At 39.7% G+C, this 17,782-nt stretch overlaps 1 protein-coding gene across 7 annotated transcripts in view; it reads left to right on the top strand.

Annotated features, from left to right (window-relative positions):
• Atg10 (autophagy related 10) overlaps positions 1 to 17,782 on the top strand; it is a 277,555-nt gene that overhangs the window by 98,272 nt on the left and 161,501 nt on the right. The window lies entirely within an intron of this gene.

The following is a 17,782-nucleotide window of genomic DNA, read 5'->3' as shown; positions in this document are numbered from 1 at the left end:
ACTCTCATGACCAGCAACTTGAAGTGAGGTTTCCCATACCTGGCACTGGAGTGTTTGTTAGTCTAATGGCTGTTAGGAAAGCATTATCATACCAAGAGATGTAACTTCCTTTAAGTCATGTATTTGTGTGTATGTTCACTTACATTATATAGATATATTTAAATAAACATAAGACAAAGTGTTTATAGATTTTTGCAACATACTTAGTGTTCTTTATCAAAAGTAGTAAGAGGATAGATAGGAATACACTTCCTTTTATGGACTGGAGGGCGCATCAGGAGCCCGTTGAGTAAGTACCTTAGCGGTAGAGACATGCTTAACTTCCCAGGCAGTGTACTAAGCTGTCCTCAGAAGCTGGCTTTGGAAGTTAAACAGACATAACTAAGTGCACAGTTAAACATTATATCAGTGCAATATATACAGATTAGCATCTTAGTAAGTACCTAGTGTGTTTTTAAAAGAATGTTGCTCTCTTAAGCTAACAAAGAATACAAGGACTTGCAAAAATAATGAATAGTATGAAAAGGCTTTTAGAAAGTTATATTTTTTCAAAAGCTATATTAAAAACTAGTACATTTATTTCTAATTATTTCCTACTAGGTCTTCAGAAATGCATTTAAAATGTCATTATTTTGTTTTTTTGAATTGATTGTTAGTTAATTATAATATTTATTATGGAGAAATGATGGGCTAGAATGGATAATATTGAATTAGAATAAAAGCTTCAGATTCTAAGCAGACAAACAATAGATGTAAAACAAAAGTCCTCTTGTACTTTAAGAATTCTTAAATGGGTCAGTGATGGATTCCATGAAATTGTTTGATTGAATTTCACCAAATGTTCATTTCCCATCACTTCCCAATTCATTACTCAATCTTTAGTAAATAAGTTCTATTACTAACTAGTATAGAGAAAAATAATCAAGATATTATCCTTATTTTAAAAAAATTTTTTTTAGTAAACCACATATTCCAGTAAACAATTGTGTGGATTCTACAAAGAAAAATTGTTTTCTGGTTATTGTTACTAATAATGCAATTATAGTTTATGACATAAAATAATAGAATCAAATTAAATGGCAATAAAATCAACAAAATAAACACCATGAAAAACAGCAATCATAGATGAAATAAATAATAGTTTTAGGGATATGAATGGAATAAAAAACAGTTGTTTATTTTAGTCGTAGTTCATTTGTGGCAGAATGATTGGATTTTAAGTATGTGTTTTAGTTACATATTGCTACAAACAACAACAACAAAACAATTGAAAAATTTAGTAGCTTTAAAAAACAGTCTGCCACTAGGTTCTGTGTAAGCTACATGTTCCACATCACTTGGCTTTTTTTCACTTGAGTGTTTGAGATTACTGAATTAGGTGAGGCTAGACCTTGGTGTCTCTGTCTTTGTCTCTCAACCCCATTACCTCGCCTTCTCTCTTGTGTTTGCAACTCCTGCCCCATCTCTCTCTCCTGCTTCCTTTTTCCCTCTTTCCATCTCTCTCCCCATCTCCCCCCGCCCATCTCCCTCTCCCCATCTCCCTGTCCCCCTCCCTCCCCATCTCCCTCTCCCTATCTCTCCCTCTCCCTATCTTCCTCTTCCCATCTCCCCCTCCCCATCTCCCTGTCCCCCTCCCTCCCCTTCCCTCTCTCTATCTCTCTCCCTCCCCATCTCCCTCTCTCCATCTCTCCCTCCCCATCTCTCCCTCCCCATCTTCCTCTCCTCCTCTCCCTCTTCCCATCTCTCCCCATCTTCCTCTCCCCCTCTCCCCTCCCCATCTCCCTCTCCCCATCTTCTCTCCTCCTCACGAGGCTGTTGAAGGCTTCCACCACATGCTATTTTCAGGACAGTTGATCTCTTAGCTGGTAGCCTTCATCCTCATCCATTTTTCAAGAGACTAAAATAGCAGCAAATGGGATTCTTATGACTCCCCTGGGAAGTACAGGGGCTTTATGTAGGCACCTCTCTTACTTAGTCTAAGTCCTTGGATTAAAGGAAGAATGGAGTGCCTTGGTCACTGACTGGATGTAGGAGTAATCATAACAGAAGTTGGCACAATGTACATTAACTCCTCCAAATGCTCAGACTTGAACTTTAATTTAAAGGTATTTAAAAAATTTAGTCATATAATTTTGCTTGGAAATGAAGTATCAAGGACAAAGAAAAATAAAAAGCCATGATGAGGAGAATGGGGTTATTCTGTTGAGATCTGTGTCATTATCAAAGGGGGTGAGCTGCTTCTTGAGGTAATCTAGGTCATGAGAACTCTCCAGGGAGACATGAATCGTGGCTTTACCTCCTGATGCTCAGCTGTTCTTGTTGAAAAGTTTGTTTCCTTAGTTGATGAATTTTTACCTGCTGTGATCATTGTTAAAATTTTTAAAAATTGGGGAAATTATGGCTGTTTTCTTAATCGTTCTTACTATTTGATGATCCTTGCATGCAGACCTATACTATAGTATGCCTTGATCACAGCCTCATCGTTTTCTTTGTCCCTCTCTCATTCCTATTGGTCCCTTTACTTTCCCTCAACTACCCTTTAACAATAATGTCTCTGTTTAAAATCTGAATTCTATATGAGAGACAACATGGGTCCTTGTCTTTCTGAGTCTAGCTTATTTGCTTAATATGGTGATCACTAATTTAGTATATTTTCCTGCAGTGACATGCATTTTCTTGTTTTTATGGCTGAATAACATTCCAGTGTAGGTGTGTCTGTTGTGTGTGTGTGTAACATTTTCTTTATCCATTTATTCACCAATAGGCACATAAGAGCCTATAAGTTGTCTATTGTAAATAGTTCCATGAGTAACATGAGTATTATGCCTTCATATGTATGTGTGAAGTATTCAGAACAAAAGCTCAATGAAAAGCCTGGCCACTTTGATAGTATAGGGAATATCTGGTATACAGGGAAAACGTACCACACACATAAGGGCAAACAAGGACAAAAATCCATCTAGTTTTTGTCAGAGACTAGATAACATGGGAACATTTTCTGTTTCATTTCATTCTAGTATTGTACTGATTTCAAAACCAAAAGAAACCAGTAAACAAGAGAACCACAGACCTGTGTTGCCTTTGTGAACAGAACCACAAAATTCCTGTGCACGCACTGACAAATAGAGGTAGTTGATATGCAAAAGGACCTGGGCTCAAGATGGTTCAGTGCTTTAGATTATTTGCTGCTTTTGCAGATGACCTGAGTTTCATCCCCAGCACGTATACATGCTCACAAATACATAACTTCAGTTTTAGGGGATCTGACCATCTCTTCTTACCACTGGGGTCATCAGGTATGCATGTGGTGCACATTTACACATATAGGAAAACCACTCATACACATAAAAAATAAAATAAGTAATTTAAATATGTATGTATATATGTACCATGGATGAAGGCTGATTCAACTTTAAAACATGAATTGGAGCCATATACCACATTAACGGTGTAAGTGGGGAAAACCATGCAGTTGTATTTGTCGTACAGAAGGAATGTTTGGCAAAGTACAAAACCTATTTATGATATAAACTAAAAGAAGAGTAGAGAAGTTTTGCCACTTGAAAACAGATACTAACAGCTAAGACTGCCATTGCACCACTGCTATCTTTTGCTGGGGATTGAGTTGGTGGCTTATCCCATCCAATAAAAGTTCTACCTCTGAGCTGTCCTCAGCCCCATAATACCATCCTTAATGCTTAAAGACTTTAAAAGACTCCCTATCCCCACGAAATGTGGGAAAAATCAAAATCAATTGCCATTACAATAATTCCCATGGTAGATCTTCCTAGAGAGTTCATACTGTGGGACTGAGAAGCTACCAGAGAACCTGCAGTTGACAAATCCTACCTAGATTTTAACGAGATCTATTTTTTTCCCCATAGTTTTTGAAAAAGGAAAAAGTGACTTGAGTTTTGTGTCCTAGGAGTAGACATCAATGAAGATGTCCCAAGAAGCATTTCCAGTAGAACAACTCAGGGTCATTGCTTAATAATAGTTGGGAAGCTTGAGCAAGCACATCACAAGACCAAGGTTAATTAGTACAGTAAAATTATATTACATTGAATACAGTACTAAAAAGCTTTCTAAATAAGACTGTTTCCATGTCAAAATGTTGGAAAACACATGTTTTTGATTTTCTTCTTGAAATGTAGAAAATGAATATATAATAATAAAATGTATGTGCATACTTAAAATGAAAATATGGATTTTCAAAATAGGAACTTACTAATTTTGTTTCATAAATTCTAGGAAAGTGAGTTTAAGTATTGTTCTGAACTCATTGAGGTATTGGGTAGGGCCTGTCATAATTAGAGGAAAGGAAAACAGTATGATCAAAATATATTATATAAAATTAAAAGGGCTAGCAAGATGGCTCAGCAGGCAAGAGCACTGACTGCTCTTCTGAAGGTCCTGAGTTCAGATCCCAGCAACCACATGGTAGCTCACAACCACCCGTAATGAGATCTGACGCCCTCTTCTGGTGTGTCTGAAGACAGCTACAGTGTATTATGCCAGAGCGAGTGGGCCAGAGCAAGCGGGGCCGGAGTGAGTGGGGCCGGAGCTCATGGCCATCTGTACAGCTACAGTGTACTCATACACATAAAAATAAATAAAAAGATTTATTTAAAAAATAAGTTAAAAGAAGATATACTATAGAAACAATATGAAAAAGTCAAGCTATTTATTAAATACTGTTAGAATAACTACTGGGAAATATAAGATGAGATGTCATGTTTGTGAGCTTAGACTTTTAAAAACCTACTTTTAATAAGCATTCTTAAATGCTTTAACCTCCCTTCTAGCCCACCACCCACCAGAGGTAATAGACAAGAAAGGTTTTTAGGATATGGGGGAAGTGTTTAGAAATCGTTCTTCGGAGCAAATCCAACCTGAGTTGTCAGGATACCAGCAGTTCAGTTCAGTAGTGTCAGGATAGCAAACATGAATCAGCAGCAATAGCATGATGCAGCAGAAACAGCCAGGCCTCCACTGAATCTGCACTAGTGAGCAAGAGCAACCAGAACCGGCAGGGATGCCAGAAGAAGTTTTCTGCCATGCCTCTCTCAACCAAGTGAAGATCAGCAGACACCAGACCAACAAAACGTTGCAAAGCTAGCTATGCAAGCCCTCCATCACTGTCAGTTGAGTCCTATTTATACTCCCTCCAAACATCAAGTGTCCTCTCATGGGTCTTGCCTCAGCAAAACACCATATTAGTCTGTCTTAGCAAAACTCTACATGAGTCTGTACCAGCTGACAGATCCAGAAAGTCCCACTTCATTCTGCCAATCAGCCCAAGTCTGTGGAAGCAGCAAAAAGCTGCCAGAGTATCACCAGGAATTTTTTGATGCATTTCTTTCTATGAAGTCACATTAAACAGTGACCAGTAAGGAATGGCAAGGCATACCAATATCATCCAGTGTTGTTCACTGTCTGTTGGGTTGTATTTATATTCGTTCTTAACATCATGTGTCCTTTTATGTGTCTGCTTTAGCAAAACATCTTTTCACCTCTGGGCCCCGGCAAAACATCATTTGACATAACTGACTTTCCAAAGAAACCAGAAGTTTCCACATAACATGTTCCTATCATATGACAAGGGAAATCTAACATCTGAATATACAGAACTAAAGTATACAGGAACTAAATGAAAATGTGGTTTATATTTTTATAATATGACACAATAAAGACTTTCTACCCGTGATACTGATAATCAAAGGCATGTTTCTGTTAGCAATTAGTGAATAGTAAACCTTCCCCAAACATAATGCTTTAAAAAAAAACACTCATTCATTATTTCTCAAGAGTTCAGAGTCAGGTGAGCAGGTCCTTGTTGATCTCTCTTGATTCCCTTCAGTATGGTTTATCTGATAGGTTGTCCAGAGCTGAGGAGACTACGAGACTATGACTTCTCCCTCCCTGGGGTCTCCTTATGTTATCTGTCTAGCCCCAGCTTCCTTATGTGGTGCCTACCTGGTTCTGAGAGACTGAAGGCAGAAGCTGTGAGGTTTTGGGGGTGGACAAGGCTCTTACACATTCCACTGGTCCAAATAAGTTCCGAGATCACCCAAATATAAAGCAATGAGTAAACAGAGTCCACCACATAAGGAGCACCAGCACATTGCGAGTGATATGGAAGTGGTAAGGTATCCTTCGTGGAAACCGTTCTCTCTGTGGGAAATCTAATATCCAAATATACTCAGAGGTCTTTGTTTCTAATATTGCCATCATGGTGACACTGTTTAGTGATGTGCAATATCTTTCTGGGTGACCTTAAGACTTAAGATTGGGATGTGTCTTGGTGTAGTTGTGTTAATGTTGTTCTTACTGTTTATTGAGGTTATTAAACATGGGAGGCTATAATTTTAAAAATGCCTATCTTCCCCATCCTTTTCATTTGGGTACTTCAGCTACAGGCATACTGGACTGCTTGAAGTTGCCTGCACATTCACTGACTTTGGCCTAATATTTTCACTATGTCTCGTATTGTTTGTTGTTTAGTAGTTTCTATTGTTATTTCATCAAGTTCACTAAGATTTTTTTTCAGTGTCTGATTTTTTTCGTAATCCTTTTCAGCATTTTCATATGTAGAAGTTTTACTGAGATGTTTGAAAAATCCATATCATCTATGTATGTATATTATGTATGTATCATCCATCCCATCTATCTACCTACCTATCTGTTATATATATCTATATATATATCTACCTATATATCTATATATCTATCATCTATCTTATCTTTGTGTTATCTATCAATCTGTTCTATCCTATCTGTCTTATCTCTGTTCATCAATAAATCAATCACCTATCTTGTCAAGTATTATCTATCAATCTATCTTATCATCTATGTTACCTATTATCTATCAGTCAATCTTTCTATCTATCTATCTATCTATCTATCTATCTATCTATCTATCTATCTACCATCTGTTTTATCTATCAATATATACTTATCTATTAATCATCTCTCATGTATATATAAAACTGTCTATCATCTATCTATCTATGTACTTATGGATGTATGTTTGCATGAATACATCTACATCTGTCTGTCTGTCATCTGTCCTCAGTGCTTCCTCTTAACATGCTCAGCTTTTGCTCCAGCCCTCTAGCCAGATCTTGTATGAGCCAGATCTACCACCTGGTCATTTGTTTGTTTGTTTGAGATTAGATCTTTTGTTTCTCAAGCTGACCTCAAATTCATTGTGTAGTTGCGGATGGCTTTGGACTCTTTATCCTTCCTCTACCTACCAAGTATGTATGATTATAGGAATGTGCCAACACATAAGGTTACCATGTGCTTTTGTAAATTAAGGGGAAAGATTTATTTTGGCTCTTAGTTTCAGGGCCTTCATTCTAAGATCTCTTGGCCCCATTGCCTTGGACTAGTATAAGGAATAAAGGCCCAAGGGCAAATTGAAGGTCTAGACAGCATGGCACCTGATGTGCTTAGCCCAAATGGCTTAGTTAAGAAGGCTGATGTCTGGGGAACTATGAGTAAGCAATACTCATAAATGACTGTTATCTAACTCTTATGTAAGTAGTTTTGGCAAGAATCCACTTTTGTATGATTCAGTATAAAATGTCCTTGACAGGGCTCATGCTCTTGCCAGGATAGAGTGAATAAAATATGTCACATCTGGAAGCAGCACTCCATCTTTAATTTTCTGGCCCTTCTCTACACTCATCCTTGGTCACTGAACTTGGACTAGTAGCTGGAGGGAAAACTATGTTTCAGTTTCCCTGAGGAAACTAGTTATTTCAAGATAGCCAGGAAAAGAGGGAGGGGTTTAGGGAGAGGAAGAGCAGCACAGGGAGAGGGAGAGAGAGATTTATAGTACAGAACAAACAAAGTCTTTTAAAATCAAGATAATCTTCAAATACATTGATGGGTACATATGGTAGCTACCATCAAAGGCCTGCTTCCAGTCACTATCTTCCTCCCAGTAATCCTCACCCCATAGGGGATCTACCACCTCCCAGTAGAACTATAGGCTGACAACTATGTCCTTAACACTTGTTCCTTTGGAAGGCATTTACCTAAACCTTAGCAACAACCGTGTTGATTTGTTTACGTGTTTCAGCACTGGCTTCGGTTGATAGCTTTTCTCTGTGTGAGGTTTAAGTTTTTGCTTTCTTTTATACCTGATGATTTTGATAAGATACTGGATCCCGGTGAATCTTACTGTGATGAATGCTAGACATTTTCTTCTTCCTGTAAGCATTCCTGAAGCTTGTTCTGCAGTGTGTGGATTGTTGAGTCTTGTCACCCTGGCTAGGAAGGGTCACAGCAGTTACTGGTCCCTTCACTGTGGCAAAACCTCTTTAGGAACTTTACCCAGGATCCCATGAAGTATGGCTGTCGGGAGCCTGAACTATTTTCAGTTCTGTGTATGTGTCAGCTATATTTAGCTTTAATTCTTTTGGATGGTTCTTTCCTTGACCTGGTTAATCTTAACCGAGTAAATTTTGTGTGTGCACGTGTGTGTGCAAATCTGTTTTCTCTGATTCTTTGACTACTTAATTTGGAAAATTATTAATTAAAAATTTATTTGTGTGGGTTTAGAAATTATTTTATTTCATTTATAGTCTCATTATATAGCCATGGCTGGCCTGGAACTCACTATATGGGCCAGGCTAGCCTTGAATTCACAGAGAACCTAACTGCTTCTGTCTCCTAAATACTGGTATTAAAGAAGCATGCTGCTGTTCTTGGCTTAGTTTTTATTAACACAACAGTTAAATGGACTTTACTTTATTTTTAATATATGTATACGCCTACATTTATCTTATTTAGTAACTGTTTTTATACTCCACCTCTTATCTTCCTCACCCAGTTAACTCTTTTTTAATTAAATATATCTCGCACAATATATTTTAATCAGTCTTTCGCCTACACACATACACACACACACACACACACACACACACACACACAGTTTCCCTGAGGAAACTAGTTATTTCATGATAGCCAGGAAAAGAGGGAGGGGTTTAGGGAGAGAAAGAGGGGAACAGGGAGAGGGAGAGAGAGATTTATTTGGCTCTTAGTTTTAGGGCCTTCATTCTAAGATCTCTTGGCCCCATTGCCTTGGACTAGTATAGGGAATAAAGGCCCAAGAGCAAATTGAAGGTCTAGATGGCGTGGCACCTGATGTGCTTAGCCCAAATGGCTTAGTTAAGAAGGCTGATGTCTGGGGAACTATGAGTAAACTGGTTTTCTCTCAAGTAGTGGGATTTTGTGTCACCTTTCTCTTCTTAGGCTGAGATTTTGTCTGGTTTTCCTGTGCAGGTCTTATACATGCTCTCACAGCCTCTGTGAGTTTACATGAGCATCAGTCCTGTTGTGTCTGAAAGGCTGTTTCTTTGGAATCATCTACCACCTCTGGCTCTTACAGTCTCTCTGCCTCCTCTTCCACACACAGAACCCTGAGCCTGTTGGGGAGGATTTTGATGAAGACATCCCATTTAGGGCTCAGTGTTCCAAAGTCTTTCTCTGCACATTGTCCAGTTGTAAGTCTTTGTGTATACCATTCACTGGAAGAAGGTTCTCTATTGAGAGTTGAGCAATCCACTGATCGTGGGTTCTCATATGCATCTTTATCTCTTGCTATATCTTTAGAAGAATAACAGTAGGAGGTTTTCCTTAGGGCTTATGGCTGGTTGTAGTCTTAGATCGTTGGCCACTTTATCAGTATTGGATATGGATTCTACCTCACAGAGTGGGCCTTAAGTCCAACCAAAAAGTGATTTGTTACTCCCAGTTAACTCTTAACTATCTTGACGTCCTTAGATTCCTAATTGAATCACCTCCACTCAGGAAGGCTTTGACTGCACTTGCCTGAATACTTTCTGTAGTCAGTAGGATGGTCAGTCTTACATCTCACCTGTTTTTTTTTTGTTTTTTTTTTTTTTTTTTTTTTTTTTTTTTTTTTTTTTTTTTTTTTTTTTTTTCGTATCTTTGGAATTGTAGTTTGTTGTTTGGTTTTTTACATTTTTTTCAAAAACTCATTTTCATATGTCTTCTCCAGTGTATAAGTTGTCTCAGATGGAAAGATCAATCTTGTCCCTGTCACTCCTTGACTAGAACTTGAAGTAATCACAAATGTAATAATTTTAGATGGCATGAGACTATCATATTAAATGTAAATGACACTATTATAGAAGACACTGTAAACAAGGTTGAAAGACAGAATGTCAGCCTGGGAATTAAAACCTCCAATATATAAAGCAAGTATTATAAGTCAGTAAAAAATTAACATATAAATTCAAACTAAGATGAGTATTTTTATTTGTTTGCTTTTGTTAACTAGCAGTTGACAAAAGGAGAAATAACAACGACCAGCAAATGTACAAAGTAAGTTTTTGTTTCAGTGCTAAGAAAAATGTACTAATTGGAATGATCTAGAAATACTATTCCTTTTAATTTATCATTTTCTCAAAGAAGAGAAGGAGTGATGGTATCTGTCTGACACAGTCAGTATTCATACATATTAACGAGGTTGTAAATTGTCACAGTTTTTCTGGAAGATGGTATAGTAATGTGCATCAAAAATTTACTCTACAATTCCTAATCCAGAAATTGATTCTCAACAAATAATATCAATGATTTATAGATGTATTGATCTGAAAACCTGGAAGTAATTTTACCAGCAAATAGTTATTCTTTATATATATATATACATGTAAAATATTTTTAGCTTAAAATATTTTGGCTTAAATTTTTTATAATTATTGTTACAAATATTTTGTAATTTATTTCTTCAGTTATACTTTATGTATGTAAATACACTCAGAATATCACTATTCTATTGTAAGTAATTATATACATACATGTGTATATATATATATATATATATTTATAATGAATATGAAAGATGCCTTCATGGGAATAGGTGGGGAAAAAGCAAGCTACAGTTTATAATGGGGAATGTACATGAGCACAAACACATGCATACATACATATATAGAACTCTTGTGACAGAATTACAAATCTTTTCATGTTTTAGTTGCTGTTCTTATATATTTAACATACCAAAATAATAAGAATAGCATTTTCTCTTTTTTCCTTTCACAGGTTAATATAATTACAACAGTTCTCCCTTCCCTTTTCTCTCTCTGACCCCTCCTATATTCCTCATTGTCTCTCTTTCAAATCATGCTTCTGTTTTTATCAATTGTCGTTAACATGCATATATATGTTCATGTATATACATAAATAGTCCTAAATATAACCTGCTCAGTCTATATAATGCTACTTGTATGCATATTTTCAGGATTGACAATTTAGTATTGGATATTTTTTCTTGGGAAACACTGTGTGTCCTGCTCTCAGCATTTCTTGGTTGCCTGTAATACTTCATGCAGGTCCTGTGTGTGCTGCCAGTCTCTTAGGTCAAGTGTGAATCAGTCCTGTTGTCCTGAAGACACGGCTTCTGTGGAAGCATCCAACACTGCTGGCTCTTACAGCCTTTTCTGCCTCTTCTTTCACACAGATCCCTGAGCCTTTGTTTAGGGTTGAGACCTTGTGGGCTTTTCTATTTCCACTTTGATGTGTTCATTGGAGTTCTCCTTGTTCAGCTCACATTTGGGCAGTCATGTTGGTGAAACTTTATGGTTGTAGCTCCTGTCATTTCTGGGAGACACTATCTCACTGCAAAGTCCCTAATCCTTTGGTTCGTCTAGTCTTTCCACCCCTTCTTCTGTGATGTTACCTAAGCCTTAGGTGTGGGAGGGGTTTGTAGATGCACCCATTGGAACTGGTCTCCATGTGTAGCACAGAGAAGATTCCTTGTTGTGGAATAAAGACTACACTTACTGTGGGTATGAAGACGTTAGTGAAGGTCGTAGGTTCCCCGATGACGATGCCTTCACTAGAACCGACTAGTTAGCTAGGTTCCAGTACCAGGCGTAATTTCCCTCTTGTTGAACAGGTCTTTAGTGTAATTAAAGAGCTGGTGGTTACAGCCAAAGTATGCATGCCACTACTACACCCTTAGAGCTATTGTGCTGTGCTGTCATTTCTGTGTTTCATAGACATCATAGGCTGTGTAGAACTGTTGGTTGTCTCCCTCCTTTACAAGCTTGCATGATGACTTCTGGTACCATGAAAGCTAGTTCTCAGGAAGGAAGAATTCAGGTCAGCTCCATTTCAGGGGCCTTTAGGCTGTGTTTCTGAAGGTCAAGGTATCTTCAGCAATAGGAACTTACATCTGGGGAACCATCGAGGGCAATAGCAATAGCTTTTTAAAGTCAACAAACAGATGAAAGAAAGACATGATGAAGTAATGGGAAAGAGGAAGAAAGCTATTGCCAGAGTCATTTTCTGTAGTCCAGTCTGGCCTTGAAGTTGTAATTTTTCTGTCTCTACTGCCTGAGTTCTGTGATGATAGGTCTTTATCACAATCCTGAGCCAGTTCTTACCGTGTTTTACTGAGGATGATAATAGGAAGGAGACCTTTGTTTAAAAAAATAAAAAGTCCTATTAGAAGTACAGGCATGCAGACATGAGTCAAACTGAGAGGCTCTACCCAGGAGCTGACTGAAACAGATGCAGAGACCTACAGCCAAGCATTAGATGGAGCTTGGGGAGTCTTGTGGAAGAGTTGGACCAGGAGGGGATAGGAACTCCTCAGGAAGACCAACAGAGTCAACTAATCTGGACCCGTGAGGGCTCCTAGAGACTTAACCACCAACCAAAGAACATACAGGGGCTGGACTTAGGCTGCCTGCATATATGTAGCAGAAGTGCAGCTTGGTGTTTGTGGAGGTCCTCCAATGACTGGAGTGGTGCCGCGGGCTGGCCGATCTGGGCCTCCCTCAACCCGCGGGAGAAACGGGGGTCCTAGTCAAGTCGACAAGGCATAGGCGAAGAAATGACGGCAGAGACGACACATGAAATATAAGATCTAAATGTATTTCTTAGAAATGGCATCAGACTTTTACAATCATTGCAAAAGAGAGATGGTAAATCTGGCAGCTCAATAGTTGAGGTACATCTGAGGCTATCTGAAACATACTGGGTCTAAAGCAGCAGCTATCTCCTCTGAACTGGTGCTGCATCCCCCGGGCCCAAGCGCTCTGGACCTGGGGGACTGTGGGATGCATGAATCTGAGTCCTAGCCCATCTAAGTTCTAGTGCTAGTCCTTCTGCGAGTCCAAGTGCTGGACCTTCTCCTTGTCCTAGTCCAAGTCCTTCTTCTTCTCCCAGTCCTCATGCTAGTGAAAAGCAGGTTTAAGTAGCATACAGTAAGCAGGGCAAATGTCAAGAGTCACGTAGGCAGATGGGGGTTACAGCAGGGTGTGGTAGCTAGGTGTGAAGCAGGAGGAAGAGGAGTGGAGCCCTCCCTGTTAAGGTATTTTGATATTCCTAGGCTAATTCTCTGGTTCTACTGGAAGCAATGACCAGGAGATTTCAATCTAGCGTTTCCTGCTAATTCTCTGGTTTTAGCTCGGGGCAGGCAGTGGGGAGTTCCGACCTGACCTAATACTTCTAGCTATGTCCTTGAGTGGAAGTTCCTCAATTACTCTCTAGTACGTAAGACCATAAACTATCTATTGCCCTAAGGAATGTACTCGACCTCTATTGCTAGCTCTGGGAAGGCAGTATCCTAGAGAGAGATTACACTATGGGAACCTAGGTGATAAACCGGGATAGGTTAGAAACATTGTGTCGGCCAAGACACAGTGCCCAATCTTATCTATTTACGAATCACTTCTTGGGGTACCTTTATGCCTAATTATGAGGCCGTGTTGATGATTGGAAAGACTAATCTGGAACATGTCTGAGTTAGGGGATACCAGTGACTAGTCTGAAATCCAGGAGGCACAGAACCCCTTTTGGGGTCTTATTGCCTCTTATCCTTTATCAGGATTTTATCCCCGATATTTTGGATGTGACTGGAGTAGATGAGTGTGTGTAGCAGAGTGGGGGACTCTAACTCTGCTGCCTGCCTGTGGCTTCTGTCTAGCTTCAGTGGGAGAGGATATGCCTAGTCCTGTGGTGACTCAGTGTACCAGGGTAGGTTGGTACCTCCCCCTTCTCACAGGAAAAGGGGAGGGAGGAACTGTGTTAGGGGAGGGACTGGGAAGAGGGAAGGGAGCTAAGATCTGGATGTAAAGTGAATAAATAAAATGAATTAATGGGGCAAAAGAAGAAGTACAGAAACTAAGGATGTAAAATAGAGATCAAACCAGTGATTCATCTTTCATGCTTTCTGGGTAGAATAAAAAACAAGACCTATGTTTGAGCCCTGACTCTTTAAACTTGAGGGTAGACTTATTTTGTGTTGTGAATCTAGCCTTTAATGGCTGAGCCCTCTCTCCAGCCCAAGGGTAGGTTTATGGGAGAAAGTAGTTGTTTTCAAATCATATACTATAATTGTTATGTGTATATGCTATATAAATACTAAAAGAGGAATAAACCATAATCTCACTTAGACAGTATTTTATTACTACTTTGAAACTTTTATATACTATATTTTGGATACATTCATCACCTTATACAAGTTATCCCCTAATCAAATTCTGCACCTTCCCTTCCGATCCATCTTTCAGTTTTCATCTTCCCCCAGTCTCCTTTCTCTCCTCTTCTTCTCCCCACCCAGTCTCCTTTGTGTTGCCCAGCTAGACTTGGGGGGGTCGTGCTGCCCTGGAATGTGGTCAGCCAACCAGGGGTCACACTCTTAATGAAAACTGACTCCCCTTTCCCAGCTCCTCAGCTAGTGTGTGTGAGGTCTGGTCTGTACCCATCCTCCCCACTGCATGCTGGGATTTCTTCTGGCTTGAGTTCACAGTTGCCACCTATGAACTGCCCTGTTGTGTCTGGAAAACACTGTTTCATTGACTTATCCACCATCTCTGGCTCTTATAGTCTTTGTACCTCCTTTCTCCAGAATCCCCAAACCTTGAGAGGAGGATTGATATGTATGTCCGTCCCATTTGAGAAAAGGAATGAGAATAGTGTCTACCAAATATCAGATGAACTTGGGCTATTGCATTATAATTATGAAGTCCTAATTATCTCTGTGACATCTTTAATATTAGTCCAGCCCTTCCCCCATATTTTTATGATGGTAAATGAAGAAACTCACTGAGAATATTTTTTTTTACTATTCCTATGCACAGCTAATAGGTTTTTTTTTTTTTTTTTTTTTTTTTTTTTTTTGGTATCTTTTCCTCAGTTGGTTGAGCATCCACCCGACAGTCCCTGATGATGGCCTTTCCGGATCAGAGCCCAGGGTTTAAGCTTGTGATCTTATGGAAGCCCAGTGACTTCCTTGGCTTCTCAGAGCTCCTCAGGCTTCCCCAGTTTCTAACTACTCCACTCCTAGGGACAAACTGGATCTGAAGGACAAAAGGAACTACACTTCTCCTACAATAAGGTGTGCTTAGTAGAAATATTAAAGGATATTAACGATCTTGAACTTTTCAAGATCTCTTTATCTTGAGCATCTCTTTATGGCTTTAAAGCCTAGCTCCAGAAACCTCACAGAGGCAGCGAGTCTAGTTGCTTCCTTCCATGGCATCAAAAATAGTTTCTTGTTACCAATATTGTAGAGAAGAAATGAACATTTTTATCAGAGGCATTACTAATCTCCCCAGTGAGAACACCAGCACTCCAGCTATCACATGGATATCAATGTAGTCAAATGACACCCAGAAGCTCAGTGCTGCAGCCTGTCTGGGTTCAGAATATTTTTATGCACTGCAATGAGAAAAGCAGGTGCACGCACACATCTATTTCTAAGATTTGACTATTTTGTCAGATGATTAAGTTGAAAATTTCTGCAGATGTCAACTTAAGCCAATTTTTGCTATTAGTAGAACCGTTTAAAAGTTGTCTCTCATAAGCCTCACAGATATACTTCCTGTGGAATGCCTTAAACCCAAAGTTAGCTCAAAATGGAACCCTCTCCCTTTTGCTGTGTCAGCACCTCACGGTCTTTCCCAGTCTGGGGTCAGCATTGCTTGGTAATATCCCTTGATGGCTTCTCGCCCTGTAGCCTCACCTTCCATTATATTTCATTGGTGAGTGGCTGTGCCAGCCTCTGGGGTGCTGAAGGAAGAGTCTTTCTAAGTAGGAATGCTTCAGTATTGCCATCTTGAGAGTTTATAATGGGCCCGTCTGTCTGAAATGGTTAGTTTGTTTGCTGTTGGGGCTCACAGTCCTGGTGAGAACTGTGAACTAACCTAATAGTTTAGCATTTCATGATAAGGTAAAGTTTCTACAGTTTATGTATATTAATGCCTTTTTTTCTTTTTTTCTTTTTGTTTTTGTTTTTTTTTCTTTCGAGACAGGGTTTCTCTGTGTAGTCCTGGCTGTCCTGGAACTCACTCTGTAGACCAGGCTGGCCTCGAACTTAGAAATCTGCCTGCCTCTGCCTCCCAAGTGCTGGGATTAAAGGCATGTGCCACCAATGCCCAGTACTAATGCCTTTAATTAGCAACTTTTTATACTTTTATACTGTCCGTGGTCACCTCTTTATTGCCTTAACGTTTTGTTTATAAAACCATTTATTCAAATAATATATCATGTCTTTTTAAAAACTTTTTATTGATTCTTTGTGAATGTCACATCATGCACCCCAATCCCACCCATCCCTCCATATCTGCCCTCTGCGTTTATAACCCTACTTGCAAAGGAAAACAAAACAGAAGAAACAACAACAACAACAACAACAACAAAACCTCTTGCCATGGAAGCTATAATGTGTCATAGTGTGTCACACGGTACATTCTTTTGTCCAAGCAGCTTCACATGCAGATGTTCATTGCAAGTCACTGGTCTGGTTTAAGGCCTCTGGCTTCTACTACACTCTCCATACTGGATCCTCACTAGGACTCCTCCCAGATATCCTGTTGTTCGTTTGTGTCATGGAGATCCTGCAGCTTTGGATCTGCAGGACCACCCCTTCACTCCTGCAGTTCATAGATGGGGTAGATGCTGGGGTGCCCTGCATCTGTGCCTGGGTGGTAGCTAAGCTGGCCAGCCTGCCAGCTCTCTTGTGCCCTTGCCACCGGTACCAGGTCTCTCACTTACCCCTGGAAAGGAGCAGGGGCAGCTCTCCAGTGCCAATAACCCTTGGGGCTGGCTCACCTGCACCTGTGCCACCAGAGCCAACTCTACTGCGCCTCACAGGAAAGATGCTGCCTCTCTCTCTGAGTGCTGCAGTCTGTGAGGGGTGGGGATGTGGTGGTAGTGGGGCGTAGTGAGGGGCAGGATTTGCCCTTCCATGTTCTGGATGTCAACATGGCTTCAAACACCAGACCAGACCAGGGATATGCAGTTGGCCTTTGATGGTAACATGGGACAGACTCCTGCCTCTTGCTGCAGGGCCATGGACTCAGACATGGGTCTCAGCAGCAGCACTGGCTGGGACATCACCAGGGCCTCAGATGGGAGCATAGGCTACTCACATCAGGCTGATCCTTACTACCCCCTAGTCTCCAGTTCTACCTCTCTTCCTAGAACACAAACCATTTAACTTCTCTTTCTCTCCCAAGCCTCTACCACATATTTGCTTATCATAGTGGTGCCCCCCCACCCATGTAGCCTTGTGCTGCCAGGCCTCTGTGTGTCTTCTGGCTGAATATCACATCTTTTAATTACTGTCTTTCCTATCCATACTATCTGGTATGTTATTGTGTTCAGTTTTCTTAAGTGTCTAAAAATAAAAAGAAGTAGAAAACTATGCCTCTAAATTACTTACAAAAAAAATCTTGTGAATTATCTTAAGGTTAAGATAAACTGGCTATCCCCTGGGGATTTTTTTTTTTTT

Source organism: Mastomys coucha, unplaced genomic scaffold, assembly GCF_008632895.1.
Source record: "Mastomys coucha isolate ucsf_1 unplaced genomic scaffold, UCSF_Mcou_1 pScaffold8, whole genome shotgun sequence".
Lineage (NCBI taxonomy): Eukaryota > Metazoa > Chordata > Mammalia > Rodentia > Muridae > Mastomys > Mastomys coucha.
This window is presented reverse-complemented; position numbering and strand designations above follow the sequence as displayed.